Below are 17,283 nucleotides of genomic sequence, written 5' to 3'. Positions count from 1 at the left end.
AATAATGGTGAGATGCATGTTTCGCAAACTAAGTAGTTGATGCAATCTTTGCAAAATCAAAGAGTGTTCTACATAGCATATTCTTTTTCTTTGGCTTGGCTTCGCGGACGAAGATTTATGGAGGGGGTAAAAAGTCCATGTCAGCTGCAGGCTCGTTTGTGCCTGACAAGTCCGATGCGGGACAGGCAGACACAATTGCAGCGGTTGCAGGGGAAAATTGGTTGGTTGGGGTTGGGTGTTGGGTTTTTCCTCCTTTGCCTTTTGTCAGTGAGGTGGGCTCTGCGGTCTTCTTCAAAGGAGGTTGCTGCCCGCCAAACTGTGAGGCGCCAAGATGCACGGTTTGAGGCGTTATCAGCCCACTGGCGGTGGTCAATGTGGCAGGCACCAAGAGATTTCTTTAGGCAGTCCTTGTACCTTTTCTTTGGTGCACCTCTGTCACGGTGGCCAGTGGAGAGCTCGCCATATAACACGATCTTGGGAAGGCGATGGTCCTCCATTCTGGAGACGTGACCCATCCAGCGCAGCTGGATCTTCAGCAGCATGGACTCGATGCTGTCGACCTCTGCCATCTCGAGTACTTCGACGTTAGGGATGTAAGCGCTCCAATGGATGTTGAGGATGGAGCGGAGACAACGCTGGTGGAAGCGTTCTAGGAGCCGTAGGTGGTGCCGGTAGAGGACCCATGATTCGGAGCCGAACAGGAGTGTGGGTATGACAACGGCTCTGTATACGCTTATCTTTGTGAGGTTTTTCAGTTGGTTGTTTTTCCAGACTCTTTTGTGTAGTCTTCCAAAGGCGCTATTTGCCTTGGCGAGTCTGTTGTCTATCTCATTGTCGATCCTTGCATCTGATGAAATGGTGCAGCCAAGATAGGTAAACTGGTTGACCGTTTTGAGTTTTGTGTGCCCGATGGAGATGTGGGGGGGCTGGTAGTCATGGTGGGGAGCTGGCTGATGGAGGACCTCAGTTTTCTTCAGGCTGACTTCCAGGCCAAACATTTTGGCAGTTTCTGCAAAGCAGGACGTCAAGCGCTGAAGAGCTGGCTCTGAATGGGCAACTAAAGCGGCATCGTCTGCAAAGAGTATACTTGGCTTTAATTGGTCATTTGAATGAAATGTATAATATAAGATTGGTTGCCTTGTTTGGAGTTCAGGCTTTGGCTAGTATGCTCCTCTTTTCATTAACACATCAACAGAAAAGACAATTAACAGAAGGTTATGGTGGAAATGAAATTACATAACCTTGATCATGCCATTCAATTGTTGCTTTCACTACCTGATGCCTGTCATTCAAATACTTCTTTGAGATTAGTTTAATTCCATCTGAAATTAAAGCTGCTGATGTTTAGGATTAGTGGCATTACTTGGTTATTTTAAGAACCTTTGTTCACACCATGAAGCTTTTTCATGCTGACAATGTCATTATATTTTTGAAAATTTGTTGATATCTTGGTAGCTCAATGAACAAAAAAAGAGAAAATCACTTGCTCAATTTTATCATTATGTAATGTATTAGTTTTTATTCCTGAGGACTTCTTGGAACTGAGTTTCAGGATCGGACAATTTCATTGAGTGTTGATCAACTTGAAGCTATTGTCTTCTGTATATTTGGAATGGCACAGAATCAGATTGTCTCATATTCAATAGTTGTTTTGATGGCCATAGGTGTTACATTGCTCAAAAAAGTATTTTATAAGTGTCAGTAGAAGAGATTTGCCTTGTGATGGAGTCAAAAGGCCTTCTATCTTCCCAGTGTTTAATCAGAGTCCATTTTAATTAGAGTAAATTTCTTAAAATTAAATGTTGGAAGAGCAAACTGACTTTTTAAAGTCAAGAGGTTTCTAAAATTTCCAGAGCTGCTGTAATGGCTGCACAGGCACTGGTGTGGACCCGCATAGTGGAGAGCAGAGACAGTGCTGCTCTGAAAGGTTTAAATGCCTTGTCCTATTGCCAAAGATTCTGTACAGGCTTTATAAGCGGCCTTTTGAAGGAGCTCACAGTGTTTGTAGGTAAAATCCTGCAACCACGGAAGTCTGTACCCAAGATGGCAGTGCCTGTGCTCAGCAGTGGCTATGAAGGCTTACAGACTCCGAGGGAGCAGTGGAACAGCGCAGTGCACCAGAAACGAGGCGAGCACACTCTGTTGAGAAAAATAGCAGAGAAGATGACCCTACAAGATGGTGACCACGACAGTGGACCAGCAAGGAGCTCAGCTGCTGAAGGGCCCACACAGGTTGACGGCTGCTGGAGACTGGCTCATGGGAACTAGGTATCACAGATGGGATTTGAGATGGTGCCGAGAGCATGAAGGGCTTCCAAAGGCGCTTGGGCTGAAGGCCACCTGATTGTGTCAGAGGTTTAGATCTGAAGCTGGGGTTGCCAATGAATCAAACAGATGCCCGTGCAGCTCCTGAGGCTACAGGAATGCTGTAGGCAAATCCATGGACATTCAATGACTCTGAAGGGACTCTCTGTTGCTTCTATAAGGGGGACAAGGCAATACTAATGGCAACTTTTTGTGGTACAGTAGACAGAAGGCAATTTCATGTAATATTACATGGTCTGTATTATTACATGGCAACAAAGGAATCTTGAATCTTAAGTGTCATTCCTTTGTGAACTGACAGTGTATCTGATTACCGTGAGGGGGTTAGAAGTAAATATATTTTTTGGCAGACAGGTTGTCTTTTGAATTAACCAGCTGGTACCCCTATTCAATAACTCCTGAAAGTGTTTGCATTTTAAGTCGCTAGCTTTCTTATCTTGAAAAATGACTCAAAGATTTATGGGAGAATTGGTGGAAAGATGGATTTACATCAGTTGTGAGACACATAGGAGAGTACAGATTTTAGGATCTGAACCCAAACACAATCTGCTAGAAGAACTCAGCAAGTCAAAAAGCATCAGTGGGAGAAGAAGAATGGCGGAAGTTTTAAGCCTGTGGTGACACTTCTGTGTGTATGGCTGGCTTGCCTCTGTGCTGAATGTATCAGTAGGTCCTCCCCTGGAAACCCCCTAATAAAGGCTGTTACATGCTGATTGCTCCCCCAGTATGAGTTCTGGAGTCGGACCAAGCAACATGAGTGTACATACAGTTTTAAGCAATTAAAAGCCATTTGTTTTGGCAACTCCTAGACTTTGGAGTTATTGATGGTGCATCAGAGACAAAATCCTTTATTGTGGCTGCTTTATTGAGTGTTCACTTTCCATAAGTTAGGTATTTTGTAATCTGTGGAGCCAGCCCCATTATTAATGCATAAAATTGTTGATTATATCTGATTGTTGGCTATGTAGTCCTTTATAATCATATTAACATTTTGATCAACAAATAAAATAATCCTAAACAAGCAATATATTACATTGTGGCCGCTAGAATCACAGTGGACATGACAAAATAACTATAAAAGGTGTTTTTAGAGTGAATCAAATGGATTTACTTTTCATCATCCATGCAACCTTTTAAAAGCCCAAATTATGCGCTCGACACATGGTGATGTCATCACGCACTGATGTCACATGGCCAGTTCGATGCCTTCTGGGAGTTGTAGTGCTGTCATAGCTCCACTACATGGACCCCCCCCCCCACTCAGAACTAGCAGAAAGGTTTGTCTGTCTTTTAGGTTATCAACCTCTGCAACGGACTTATGGCTGCTGCAGTAGGGAAGACTTGGCCACATGAGCTGGTGTAAGCCTGTTAATAATGAAATAAACTTGTGGCCATTTACTCCCCAACAACTGTGGAAAAAACACCAAGATGAAGTGTCTACAGGTTGTTTTTTTGTTTTGGGGCATGGTCTGCTTGTAGGGAGTGATGTGCTAAGATCATGAGAGTGTGACACGGGGTCAATATCGGAGGTGTTTGTTGTGCAGACTTGTTTTTCCTTGCTGTGCTTTTTAGCCAGCCATAGAAAGTCTGCCTCTGCTGCTATAGCCCTTGGGTATTCAAATGAACACTTGGATAACAAGAACCTAATATTATCAGGGGACTGAGAAGATGATAATAACAAGAGGTGTCCAATTTGACTTTGCGAAGGTGAAATTGAGTTTCAGCCTATTGGAGCCACAGTTCAGACTCAGCTGTCCTAAAAGGTGATAGCTTCACAGCAACATCTGCAGAGTTCATGTTTGTCCAAAAATATGTTTATGGACTCATCGGCATCACCAATTCTAGGAAAGTGTGAATCAAACGGACTTACTCTTCATCACCTGCACAACCTTTTAATAGCCCAAATCACATGCTCGGCATGCAATGATGTCATCATGCTCTGACATCACATGGGTGGTTCATTGTCTCCAGGGAGATGCAGTGCTGCCATAACAATGCTATAACTTTATATATGAGGTAGTCATTTCATTAACATTGTCTATGGAAAAGTAGACTGGAGATAGCATGGCGGCACGGTTAGTATAACAGCACAACATTGTTACAGAACCAACGACCCACATTCAAATCCAGCACTGTCTATAAGGAGTTTGTACATTCTCCCTGTTCTTCCCTAGGTTTCCACCTGGTGCTCAAGTTCCCTCCCACCCTCCAAAAAGAATGGGTGTTGTAAGCCAATTGGTGTAACTGGGAAGCATGGACTCATGGACTGAAAATGCCTGTTACTGTGATATAGATCTACATTTAAAACAATAATTAAAAAATTCAAATGAAATAACATCAAAAGAAAGGTTAAAAAAAAACAAAAAAAATTGAACTCAAATAAATTGTAATTCTAAATCCTAAGAAATTATGACAGAGCTCAGAATAATTCTCAAATAAATATATCCATTCTAATACACAATCAGATTAATTAATTATATAGGATTTTCAAACTTGATTTCAATATCCCTTATATATAACAATGCAACCCTGGAAATGGAATCAAATCACAAAAAGATCTCCCTCCTGTTCATTGAAATGTCTATCCTTACTGACAATGTTTCACAAACCAAGAATAACAAATAATTATTACTTGTGCTCCAATGACTCTCATGCAATGATTGTTTCCTTTCATCTAACCCCCTTTCCTACTTTGTTTCTAGTGAATTAAACTTTGAATTGCGAAGAAATTTCTGTGGATAGAAGAGCCAAAATTAATTATCTCCTCAAATTTGGCAGGGCAGGAGGAGTCACGTAATGGAGTAGTGGTCGGTAGGGTAAAACCAGCCCTATTAAGAAAATTGTTTTTAAAAAGTCAAGAAAAGACAAAGCTTAACAAATATAAAGTATAAGAAATAGAAGATAAAGTTGCAGAGAAGAGAAAGAAGATGGCACCCAAGAAGGAAAAAGTAAAAACAACGGGGAAAAAAGAAGAAAAGTCACCAGAAAAGAACGAAGAAGGCCTTATCTGCATGAAGGAACAGGGAGCCGTGGTGGTGAAGAGTGCCCAATCTCTGAGGTTGGTGCTGGCCCTGCGGATTCACGACCGCCCAACCAGTGGACTGCAAAAATGGCTCTCTGAGCCAAACAAAAGTGCGCAGTGTGCAATCAAAGTTAAAAGGAAACACCAATGGGAGAGTCTCAGCTGAGGAGTGGGCAACCACAGCGTGACTGGCTGAGGGATGCCCAACACCAGGGCTCTCAGCTGGAAGATGAGGAAGGCGGCAGGAGAGGGAGTGTGGAACAAGGAGAGGAAGAAAGTTGATGGGGTGAATGGCAAGAGGAGCAGCAGAAGGAGGCCCGACAGATGAGCAGCCCAGGAGGGGAGGATCAACAACAAGAGGCCCAGCAAGAAAAGGCCCAACAAAGTGATACAAGCAACTTATCAGGAGAAGAGACACAGATACAAAGAAGAGAAGAAGAAGACACAAACACAGGTACAGACACAGAGGAAGAGGAAGAAGAAGACCAAGATCTTCACAGAGAAATAAAAGGTAAAACAGATGGACAGAATATAGATAAAGTCTTTTTTGAAGAACAAATGAGAGCATTAAAATAATGGTTGTCATTAGAATTTAGTGCAATTAAAAGAAAAATGAAAAGAACAGAAGATAAAATGCAAAGTTTAGAACGGGTCATGACAGAAATAGGGAAAAGAGTAGAAAATGTGGAAGAACAAGAAATGGCTGTAGAAATGGAAGTAAATTACTTAAGAGGAAAATTGGAAGAAAGTGACAAAAAAATTAAAGAAACACAAGAGTTGTTTTCTCAGAAAATTGATATATTGGAAAATTATAGTAGGCGAAACAACATAAAAATAGTGGGCCTGAAGGAAGGTGAAGAAGGCACAGAAGGAATTTATAAAAGGATGAATCCCGAAGGTCCTGGGAATGACAGAAATGCAGGAAGGAATGGAAATAGAAAGGGCAGACAGAGCACTAGCTTTGAAACCACAGGCACATTAAAAACCAAGATCCAACTTAGTAAATTTTTTGAGATTTACGACAAGAGAAAATATATTGGATCAGGCAAGGAATAAAGTTAGAGAAGACAATAAACCATTGGAATACAAGGGTCAAAAAATATTTTTTTTACCCAGACATAAGTTTTGAACTCTTAAAGAAGAGGAAAAAGTTTAATACAGCAAAATCAATCCTATGGAAAGAAGGTTATAAATTCATGTTAAGACATCCAGCTGTGCTTAAAATATTTATACTCGGGGAGCAAAACAGACTGTTCTCGGATCTGGAGGTAGCACAAGAATTCGCAGAGCATTTGCAAGATAGAAGGAGAGATGAAGAGATGTAATAAGAATGAAGAAAGGTGATAAAGTGTACATATGAAATGTAAAAACAATCTATATATAAAAAAACTAAAGAGAAAAAAGAGAGGGGAAAGAAGGAAGGAAGGGGAAAAAAAGGGAGAGCTTTGTTAAAAATGTGTAAAAAAAAGTGTTTTCTGGAGGGATTGGGGGGAGGAGAGAATAACCGTCACTGTGAAATTAATTGACGCTTGCGAGCAAAATTGCAACCCAAATGGAAAGGGAAGTTGTGGTTGCCTGGCAAAGGATAAGAGGAAATTCAGAGGTGGAGTGGTGGGGGGGGGGGGCATTTGGGGTTAAGGTAATATTGGGTGTGGGAATTGTTGGAGTATTTTATGTTTTAAATGTGTTGTCATACATTGAGTTTAAAAAGGGAAAACTGAGAGATGAAAATGTGAAAAAGGGGAATGGAGGTGGCGAGGTGTAAACAAGATATAAGATGGCCACATTGAACTATATGACTACAAACATTAATGGAATACATAACCAAATTAAAAGGAAGAGGCTATTAAATTTACTGAAAAAAAAATAGATATAGCATTTGTGCAGGAAACGCAACTAACTGAAGTGAAACATAACAAATTAAAGAGAGACTGGGTAGCATCATATAATTCAAAAACTAGAGGAGCAGCCACATCAGTTAACAATATACACAAGGTTATGCATGATACAGTATAATTGGTTACACAAGTTATTCCTCAAAAATGAAAAGAATGGGATCCAACATTATCAGATAGATGTTTTCGCTGTAAGAAGGAAATGGGAACAACAATACATACAATTTGGGCATGTACGAAAGTGAATACGTTTTGGGAAGATCTAAATCAGATATTAAATAAAATCACAAAAAATAACATACCTAAAAATCCAGAGATCTTTCGTTTAAGTAACATAAAATAATGAATTAGGCCGCAAATTGGATAAAGCACAAAAAATGATTCATTATGATTGCCTTAGCAGTAGCAAAAAAAATGTATAATGTAAACTTGGTAAATGGAAGAGAGCCTGAGAATACAGCAATGGTACATGGAAATGAATAAATATATTCCATTGGAAAAATAATAACATATAATTAAAAAAATAAAGTCACATTATTTGAACAAATTTGGGAACCATACTTGGAACATCACCCCCTAAAATGATAAGAAGACAAAACAATTTGATTCAGTGTGTAAAAACAGATGACGCATTTTTCTTGTTTATTTTTCATTGTGTGAAGACATTGTTTTATGGTTTTATTGTATTGTATATGTTGAATATTTATTGGTTTTGGAGGTGGGTTGGAAGGGGGGAGGGAGGGTAGGGGGGAAAAAAGGGAGAAAATGCTAGTATATATTTAATGAGAAATGTTTTGTATATATTTTGATTGATATGGTTCAGTGTGAAAAATTAAAACGATATAAAAAAAAATTGACAGGGCAAAAGAAAAATGATGGTCCATGGACAGGTGTCAAAGTGATTCAGGCAGGGCTAACTGGATTATTTCAACAGACGGTAGCAATTAGCACAATGTTATTACAATGCCAGTGACCCAAGTTCAAATCTGCCAGTGTCTGTAAGCAGTTCATATGTATGAAATATTGGTGAAGTATCTTTAACTTTGCTACATAAAGGCAATGTTTAACCTGTTGAGTTCCTCCTCCATTTGTGTGTTATTTCAGTTTGTATGTCCAGATCATTGATATGATGACAAACAATAATGGTTCTCAACATGATCATAGAGCCACACCTCGTCACAGGCCTCCAGTCAGAGTTCTGTGACTCGTGGTGAGTTTGATGAAGATTAAAGTGGTTGACTATATAGGGAGCTAGAAGAGATGGGAGAGAGCATAAATGGGATTTTTGCATCAGCATTTACTTAGTAAACTGGCAGTAAAAGTGTCTACGGATGTAAAGGAAACAAGCAATGAGTTCATAGAACCTATAGAGATTAAAGTGTAGGAGATGCTTGCTGTCTTAAAGCAACTAAGGCTGGATGAATCCCTAGGGACTGACAAGATATACCCTTGGACCTTGAGGGAGGCTAATATGGAAATTGCAGTGGCAATGGCAGATAGATTTAAATGTCCTTTTAAACAACGTAGCTCATTGTTTAAAAAAAGAACCAAAAGTAACCTTGGAAAGTATATGCCAGCGAGTCTCTCATCAATAGCAAGTAAATTATTGGAATGTGTTCTAAATGATCAGATATACAAGTATTTGGTTGCCAGGGATAGATTAAGGATAGACAACATGTCTGTGTGCATGGTAGGTCATGTTTAACCAATCTTATAGAGATTGAAAGGTTGATGAAGGAAAAGCTGTGGGTGTTGTCTACATGGATTTTAGTAAGGCCTTTGATAAGATCCCACATAGGAAGTTAGCTGAGAATTTTCTGAGCTCGCTATTCATTGTGAAGTAGCAAACTGGTATGATTATGGGTGATTACTTTTCAGACTGGAGGCTTCTGACTAGTGCTGTGCCTTAGGGATTGGAGCTGGGACCATTGATGTTTGTCGTCAATATCAATGATCTGCATGATAACGTGGTAAATTGGACCAGCAGGTTTGCAGACTGCACAAAGATTGGAGACATGGTGAACAGCAAGAAAGGTTTTCAAAGCTTGCAGAGGGATCTACACCCGCTGGAAAATTGGGCTGAAAAATGCCAGATGGAATTTAATGCAGACAAGTGTGAAGTGTTTCACTTTGGAAGGATAAACCAAGAAAGGACATAAATGGTAAATGGTAGGGCACTAAGGGGTGCGGTAAAATAGAGGGATCTGGGAATACGGATACATAATTCCCTGAAAGGTGCGTCACTTGTGGTAGGGTTTAATGAAAGCTTTTGGCATATTGGACTTCATGAATCAAAGTATTGAGTACAGGAGTTGGATGTTGTGTTAAACTTGTATAAGACATTGTTAATGCCAAATTTAGAGTATTGTTGGCAGTTTTGGTCACCTAACTATAAGAAAGAGAGAGCGTAGAGACAATTTACTAGGATGCTGCCTGGACTTCAGAAACTGAGTTACTGGGAAAGGTTCAACAGGTTAGGATTTTACTCCCCACAGCATAGAGGAATGAAGGAAGATTTTATGGAGATATTTAAAATTATGAGGGGTGTAGACATATTAAATTAGAACGAGAATCATAATTTATTGTCATGACATTCGTTTTTTTATGGTAGCATCATAGTGAAAACATTCATAATATAACCATCTTACAACATTATGATCTTTAAAAATAATAGTAGTGCAAGAAAAGCAAGGCAGTGTCTTTAGTTCATTGATTATTCAGGAATCTGATGGCAGTGGGGAAGAAGCTGCCATTGTGATGTTGAGTGTTTGTCTTTATGCTCCTGTACATTTTTCCCTATGATAGCAGATTAGAGACCATAGCCTGGGTGGTGGTGGTCTTAGAAGATAGAGGTGGATTTTTTAAGACATCATCTCATGCAGAAGTGAAGTCTGGTGCCTGTGATGTCGCAGACTGAGTTAACAACCCTCTGGAGTTTATTCTTTTCCTGAGAGTTGGTGCCTCCATACCAGGATGCTGCGCTGGATGGGTCACGTCTCCAGAATGGAGGACCATCGCCTTCCCAAGATCGTATTATATGGCGAGCTCTCCACTGGCCACCGTGACAGAGGTGCACCAAAGAAAAGGTACAAGGACTGCCTAAAGAAATCTCTTGGTGCCTGCCACATTGACCACCGCCAGTGGGCTGATAACGCCTCAAACCGTGCATCTTGGCGCCTCACAGTTTGGCGGGCAGCAGCCTCCTTTGAAGAAGACCGCAGAGCCCACCTCACTGACAAAAGGCAAAGGAGGAAAAACCCAACACCCAACCCCAACCAACCAATTTTCCCTTGCAACCGCTGCAATCGTGTCTGCCTGTCCCGCATCGGACTGGTCAGCCACAAACGAGCCTGCAGCTGACGTGGACTTTTTACCCCCTCCATAAATCTTCGTCCGCGAAGCCAAGCCAAAGAAAGAAGACCAGGCAGTGATGCAACCAGCCAGAATGCTCTCCACGGTACACTTGTACAAGATATCAAGAGTTTTCAGTGACATACCAAATCTCTTCAGACACCTCACAAAGTCTGGCTGCTGATGAGCCTTCTTTGAGATTGTATCAACGTGGAGGCTCCAAGACAGATCATCGGAGATGTTGACACTCAGGAATTTGAAGTTCTTGATCCTCTCCACTATTGAGTCCTTGACGAGGATTGGACTGTGTTCCCCTGACTCCTTCTTGAAGTCCACAATCATCTCCTTGGTTTTGCTGACATTGTGTGTAAGGTTGTTGTCGTTACATCATTCAACGAGCTGATCAATCTCCCTCCTTTATGCTTCCTCATTGTTTTTTTGTGATTTTGCCAACAACTGTGGTGTCATTGGCAAACTTGTAGACAACATTAGAATTGCCTGGCCACGTATTCATGGGTGTGTAATGAAGAGAGCAGTGGGCTAAGCATGCATTCTTGGGGTGTGCCTGGAGGAGAAGTTGTTTCCAATTCATACTTACTGTGGTCTTCCAAGGAGAAAATCAAGAATCTGGTTGCAAAGAGGGTAAAGAGGCCCAGAGTTTGTAGCTTCTTGACCAGTACTGAGGGAATAATGGTATTGAAGACTGAGCTGCAGTCTATGAATTTCTGTTTTTGAGGCAATCCAGAGCTGAGGGGAGAGCTGTGGAGCAATTGTGATGATAAGTGAATTGAGTACGTCCAGATCTTTGCTTAGGTATGTGTTAATTTTGGCCATGATCATCCTCTTAAAGCATTTCAACACTGTAGAAGTTAGTGCTAGGTAGGCTATTGTAGGTAGGCTATTTCCACTGAGGGTAGATATGATACAAATCATAGGACGTGGCTTAAGCATGAAAGGGGAAAAGTTTAGGGGAAACCTCAGGGAAACTGCTCCACACAGAGAGTGGAGGAAGTGTGGATTGAGTTGCCAACTGAAATGGTGAATACAAGCTCAATCTTCATATTTAAGATGAATTTAGACAGGAACATTAGGGTATGGAGGAAGATGGACTGGATGCAAGTCACTGGGATGAGGGAGATTCATAGTTTGGCCTTGTGCTATAATGTACTACGGTTCTGTGGTACTCCCCTTTTTTTGCATTGGCTTTCTCCTGATGCTCCCGTTTATTCCTTCATCCCAAAGATATATGGGTTTAAAAGGTTAATTAGTCACAAGAGTAAAATTGGGTGGCATGGGCTCATGGAATAGAATATATTGTGCTGAACATCTAAATTAAAACTGTTTGGAGGAGCTCCATTCCTCAGCTGCCTGATTAGGAATGCATAATTTGGCTTGTTTACAGTACAAATGGAATCTGGATTTTCAAATGAATCCAAAATTATTTGTTACTGTGGCTGAGGCACAACTGCATCCTATCATCCAGACAATGGTTAACAAGGGCAATCTTCCCATCTGAAACAAATTACACACCACAATGAAAATTGATCCCTGAGTATAGAGGCCCAATATAGGTTTTTTTTTTCTCTCTCCAGGTACATACTTAGCACTCAATTTCACAAATTTGAGCCAATATATTGAGTCTTATTGTGAAGTAACACCAAAAGAAAGTATGAAAAGCCAATGTGTACAGTCGCTAGATACATTTTAAATAACTTTGTTACATGTTAGCAGCTCAGCAATAGAAATCTCTTCCTGGATCAGAAGTAGACCATGGCAAATGTCCATTAGTAAAGGAATGGAAGGTTGAATGAAGGGAAAAAAAAAACTTTCTTGCTTGTTCCCAATAAACAATCAGATATTGCATTACCTATTGAGATTAATTATTTTTCCCCATGATACTTTATTTCTTCCAATTTGTTAATTCTTTGAGAACTGAACACCCAAGGAGAGAAGATGCAGCATTATCAAAAAAAAAGAATGAAGGTCATTTTGTCCCAATCCGCCTATTGCAAAAAGAAATTTAAAACCTTTTTTCTTTATAGCTTGTGCTATAATGTACACATTATTTCTATGGTACCTGTCCCGCATCGGACTTGTCAGCCACAAACGAGCCTGCAGCTGACGTGGACTTTTTACCCCCTCCATAAATCTTCGTCCGCGAAGCCAAGCCAAAGAAGAATTTCTATGGTACTCCCCTTTTATGTACTGTCCCAGGTTTAACTTTGATGTCTTTAAAATTTTTAAACTCTTAATTAAAACTTTGCTGTCTTTGAGAAGCTTTCATAAGCTGTTAAATATTATGAGGACATTTTTCTATGGATTTCTTCGAGGTCAATCTTAAGGGCTAATATTTGGCAATAACAGCATTTTTCATGAAATTCAAGAAATTGACTATCTCTTTGATTTGAGCTACAGGGCTTTTTTTTTCCAATTTGAATGTGTTAAGTCTCCCATTGCTTTTGCACAAGCTTTTATAATCTCTCTTTCTGTTTCTTTGATGCTGCATACAGGAAGGCTGCAAAGAAATCTCATATCAATTTTAAATCCTCTTTAATTCTTCAATTTCAAGCATAGACTTTCTGCTCAAAGGAGTATCATGGTAATGCCCACCAAATTATGCCCACCAACTGTATTTGGATCTCTAATTCACTCAATTATTTCTTTTGGAATGTATTAGTGCTTTAGAAATAAACTCTTCAGCAGACTAAAGACTTTAATGTGCCTTTGTATCTTAATGCACCTTTTATCACACTATTTACTGTATTACTTTGTCATTTTTGCAATAACTAGTTTAGTTCATTAAGGATTTGCTTCAGCCTAAATGCCTGCATCATGAATTCAGCTTTTCACTTTTATAATATCTTAAAAAGTATTTTTTTAAATTATTTTTACCTTACAGAGCCTTCTCACCATGTATTGATTTAAAGGCCTTTCATCTCCTGACTAATACATTTATTTGTACTTTAATTCCAGCTTGGTTAAGGTATAACCCTCCCAACAGCTCTGACATTGTCCGCAACAAATGGATTTTGCTTCTGTATCATTAATTTTGTGGTTAACTGATTAGTTCAGCTCCTTCCAATCCCAGGACTAGTGCAAGCTATTGGAAGCTGGAGGGCTCATCAGGTCAGACAGCATCCATGTGGAGAGATGGTCAGACCACATTTCAGGTTGGAACCCTTTATCGAGATTGACTGCTTCTCGCTTTGCACCTGGTGAGTCCCTCCAGCTCTCATTTTCTGCTCAAGATTATAACATCAGCAGTTTTTGTTTCCCTGATGGAATGCTTCTGCCCCATGAAATTGAACCCTTCCTTCTCACCCCCCTCCCCCCCAACCACAGCCATATGTTCAAGTTCCTAATCTCTCCCTGTACTAATTAAAACATTGCTTGAGCTGCAATCTTAACATTATTCCACAGTGGCCTCCTTTGTACATTTTGTTCCTACTCTTGGCAGTGTTTCAGTTGACTCTTTTAGCCTGAGGGTTTTTTTATAGCTCCCAAACAAAGAGCAAGACTATTGCTTTAAAATAACATTTGAGGCTGTATCCTTTGTTCCAAGAGAAAAAAAAGCAAACCACAGAAATGACTGTGGAGGGGCCAAACTATTGCTCTATCTTTTGAATCCCCTTTAACAACTGTATTTCCATCCTAAAAAAAGAGGCCAAGAGATAATAGGATACTGGACAAATGAAGGTGAGAGAGGCGTCAGGGAGGGAAGGAGATCACTGTGGACAAGAGAAAGGCGAGCACTGGAATGGACTCAGAAAATCAGAAGGGGGTAAAGGACAAATGATAACTGGGACTAGATCAGGAAGGGGGTTGGTTACCTGAAACTGGAAATTCAATGTTCGTGTCATTGGGTCTTAGGCAACCCAAGTAGATATTGATGTACTATTCTTCAAGCTTGCATTTCACCTCATGTTAGCATTGGGTGAGGCTGAAGACAGACATGTCCGCATGGAAATGGGGAGAGGAATTAAAATAGCTGGCAACTGAACACTCCAGCCAACACACAAGGGCAGAGCTCAGAGCTCAGCAAAGCAGTCACCCTATTTTCAAGAGGACTGAATGCAATAGATTAGGTTGGATGATGTGTATGCAAACTCTGCCTTTCCAAGGTTTATTCATAAACCTGGATGGAGGTGAGGGGAGAGATGTACTAGAAGATTTACACCTCCTGGTATTGTAGCATGAAATATCTGGGTGAATGTATGGAAGGGTGCAAATTAGATAACTATTTTTTACTCAGGTCTGTCCTTAACAAACCTGCTTGAGCTACCATTTGACAAATTCCCACGATGGCATTTGTGTCTTTGGCTTCATCCATTGTCAAAGTGAGGCCAAACACAAACTTGAAGTACAGTATATGATATTTAAATTTAAAATTCTAAATTTTATTTATAACACAGTAGAAATCTTTTCTGGCCATTGATATCCCTGGTGCCAATTGCACCCAATTAGCCTATAATCCTCTATGTTTTGGATGGTGGGAGGAAACCAAGAGCATCCAGTTAAAACCCACCCACACAAGTCATGTGGAGAATGTGCAAACTTATTACAGACAGTGCCAGATTCAAACCTGTCTCATTGGTGCTGGAATAGTGTTCCATTAAATGTGAAACTAACTGTGCTGCCTTCTGCCTGGGGAGCTTAAAACCCAGTGGTATGAACATTAAATTTTCCAAATTCTGGTAACCTCATTCCTCCCCTTCAATCTGGTTCCACAAGTTCACCTGTCCTTTACATGTTCCCAATTTTCTCACTAATTCCAGTATTCACTTTTCTTTCAATCCCACCCTCCCCGCCATTGGTCCCCATCCCTACTTTATTTAACACAGCAACCTTCATTTGTCCAGTAACCCAATAGCTCTATGTACTCCCAGGTCCTTAGTCCCCATTCTTTATCTCTTCCCATCTTTTTTCCTAACTTTAGTCTCAAAAAAGGGCCGCCACATGTAACATTCACCACCCCTTTAATTCCATGGATGCCTTCTGACCAGCTTCTCCTCACTTGCCCAAATTCTACATTATGCAGTTACTTGTATTTTTCTATATTTTGAATCCCAATATGGTACAACTTGTCTGCCCTCCTTCAGAAGTGTGCCTTGAACATGCTTTTACCTTCCTGTCCACAATTTATCTCCATATATATTAAACACATAATACCTATTGGATTGGACCAGCAACAGAGTAATCCTCTCTGTCTCTCTTGATAACTTTCCTTTTTTTGGCAAGTTTTCTCTGATAACTGTATTTTGGATAATGATAGCCAATGAATTTTACCCTCCCTCATATTTACGAGTGACCTTAACTTGTAATCAAAGTCAAGGGCATCAGAATGGAAATGTGATAACTGCAGATACGATAATAGACAATAGAAAATAGGTACAGGAGTAGGCCATTTGGCCCTTTGAGCCAGCATCGCTATTCACTGTGTTCATGGCTGATCATCCACAGTCAGTACCCAGTTCCTGGCTTCTCCCCATATCTCTTGACTTCACTATCTTTAAGAGCTCTATCTAACTCTTTCTTGATAGCATCCAGAGAATTGGCTTCTTCTGCCTTCTGAGGCAGAGCATTCCACAGATCGACAACTCTCTGGGTGAAAAAGTCCTTTCTCAACTCCATTCTAAATGGCTTATCCCTTATTTTTAAACTTTCCCAATTTCAGGAACTTGTTTCCTGCCTCTAGCATGTCCAATCCCTTAATAATTTTATATGTTTTAATCAGATCCCCTCGCATCATTCTAAATTCCAGTGTAATCAAACACAGTTATTCCAATCTTTCAACATATGACACTCCTGCCATCCCAGGAATTAACCTCGTGATTCTGCATTCCCTCACTAGCAAGAATGTCCTTACTCAAACTTGGAGAACAAAACTGCACACAATACTCCAGGTATAGTGGAAAAATGTTGGAGAACAAATTGGGTCTCGTGATCATAACTCTGTTAGTTTTCGGGTAGTTTTAGGGAAGAGCAAGGAGGGGCCTAAAGTTGAGGTTCTGGATTGGAGAAGAGCAAATTTCGAAGGAATAAGAAGGGATTTGAGGAGTATTGAGTGGGACAGGATATTTTCAGGTAAGGATGTAAATGAAAAATGGAGGATAAGAAATTTTGAGGGTACAGAGTAGATATGTCCCAGTGAGGATCAAAGGAAAGGCTGGAAGTCATAGGGAGGCTTGGTTTTTGAGGAATATTGGAAATTTGGTTAGGAGAAAAAAGGAGGTGTACAAGATGTATAAAGAGCAGGGAGCTGAGAGTTTGAAGGAGGACGACAAGGAGTGTAGAAGGAATCTTAAGAAAAAAATTAGAAAGGCCAAAAAAAGGCAAGAAGAGGCTTTGGCAGACAGAGTAAAAATAAATCTAAAGGGTTTCTCTAGGTACATTAAAAGTAAAAGATTAGTGAGGGATAAAATTGGACCCCTTGTAGATAGCGAAGGTAGGCTGAGTGAGAAGTCAGAGGAAATGGGGGAAATTTTGAATGATTTCTTTGCCTCGGTATTCACTAGGGAAAAAAATATTGAACCAGTTGAAGTAAAGAAAATTAGTGGGGAGGTCATGAAGCATATAAGGATAACCGAGGAGGTAGTGATGGCTGTGTTGAAAAAGATAAAGGTGGATAAATTTCCGGGACCGGACAAAATATTCCCAAGGATACTCAGGGAGGCTTGTGGACAGATAGTG

The 17,283-nt window shown here is 40.2% G+C and overlaps 2 long non-coding RNA genes across 5 annotated transcripts in view; one reads left to right on the top strand and one right to left on the bottom strand.

Annotated features, from left to right (window-relative positions):
• LOC138756215 (uncharacterized) overlaps positions 1-4,257 on the bottom strand; it is a 44,680-nt gene extending 40,423 nt beyond the window's left edge. The window contains exon 1 of the long non-coding RNA XR_011352873.1: positions 4,196-4,257. This is a non-coding gene — a long non-coding RNA (uncharacterized lncRNA). The remainder of the gene's footprint in view (positions 1-4,195) is intronic.
• Positions 4,258-4,362: 105 nt separating this feature from the next.
• The window catches only part of LOC138756214 (uncharacterized), a 72,657-nt gene continuing 59,736 nt past the window's right edge, over positions 4,363-17,283 (top strand). For all 4 annotated transcript variants that reach the window (XR_011352869.1, XR_011352871.1, XR_011352872.1 and 1 more), the window contains exons 1-3: positions 4,363-4,400; positions 5,028-6,687; positions 13,567-13,808. This is a non-coding gene — a long non-coding RNA (uncharacterized lncRNA). The remainder of the gene's footprint in view (positions 4,401-5,027; positions 6,688-13,566; positions 13,809-17,283) is intronic.

This window comes from Narcine bancroftii, chromosome 3 (assembly GCF_036971445.1).
Source record: "Narcine bancroftii isolate sNarBan1 chromosome 3, sNarBan1.hap1, whole genome shotgun sequence".
Taxonomy (NCBI): domain Eukaryota; kingdom Metazoa; phylum Chordata; class Chondrichthyes; order Torpediniformes; family Narcinidae; genus Narcine; species Narcine bancroftii.
Note: the sequence above shows the minus strand (reverse complement) of the source record. Positions and strands in the feature narration are given on the sequence as shown.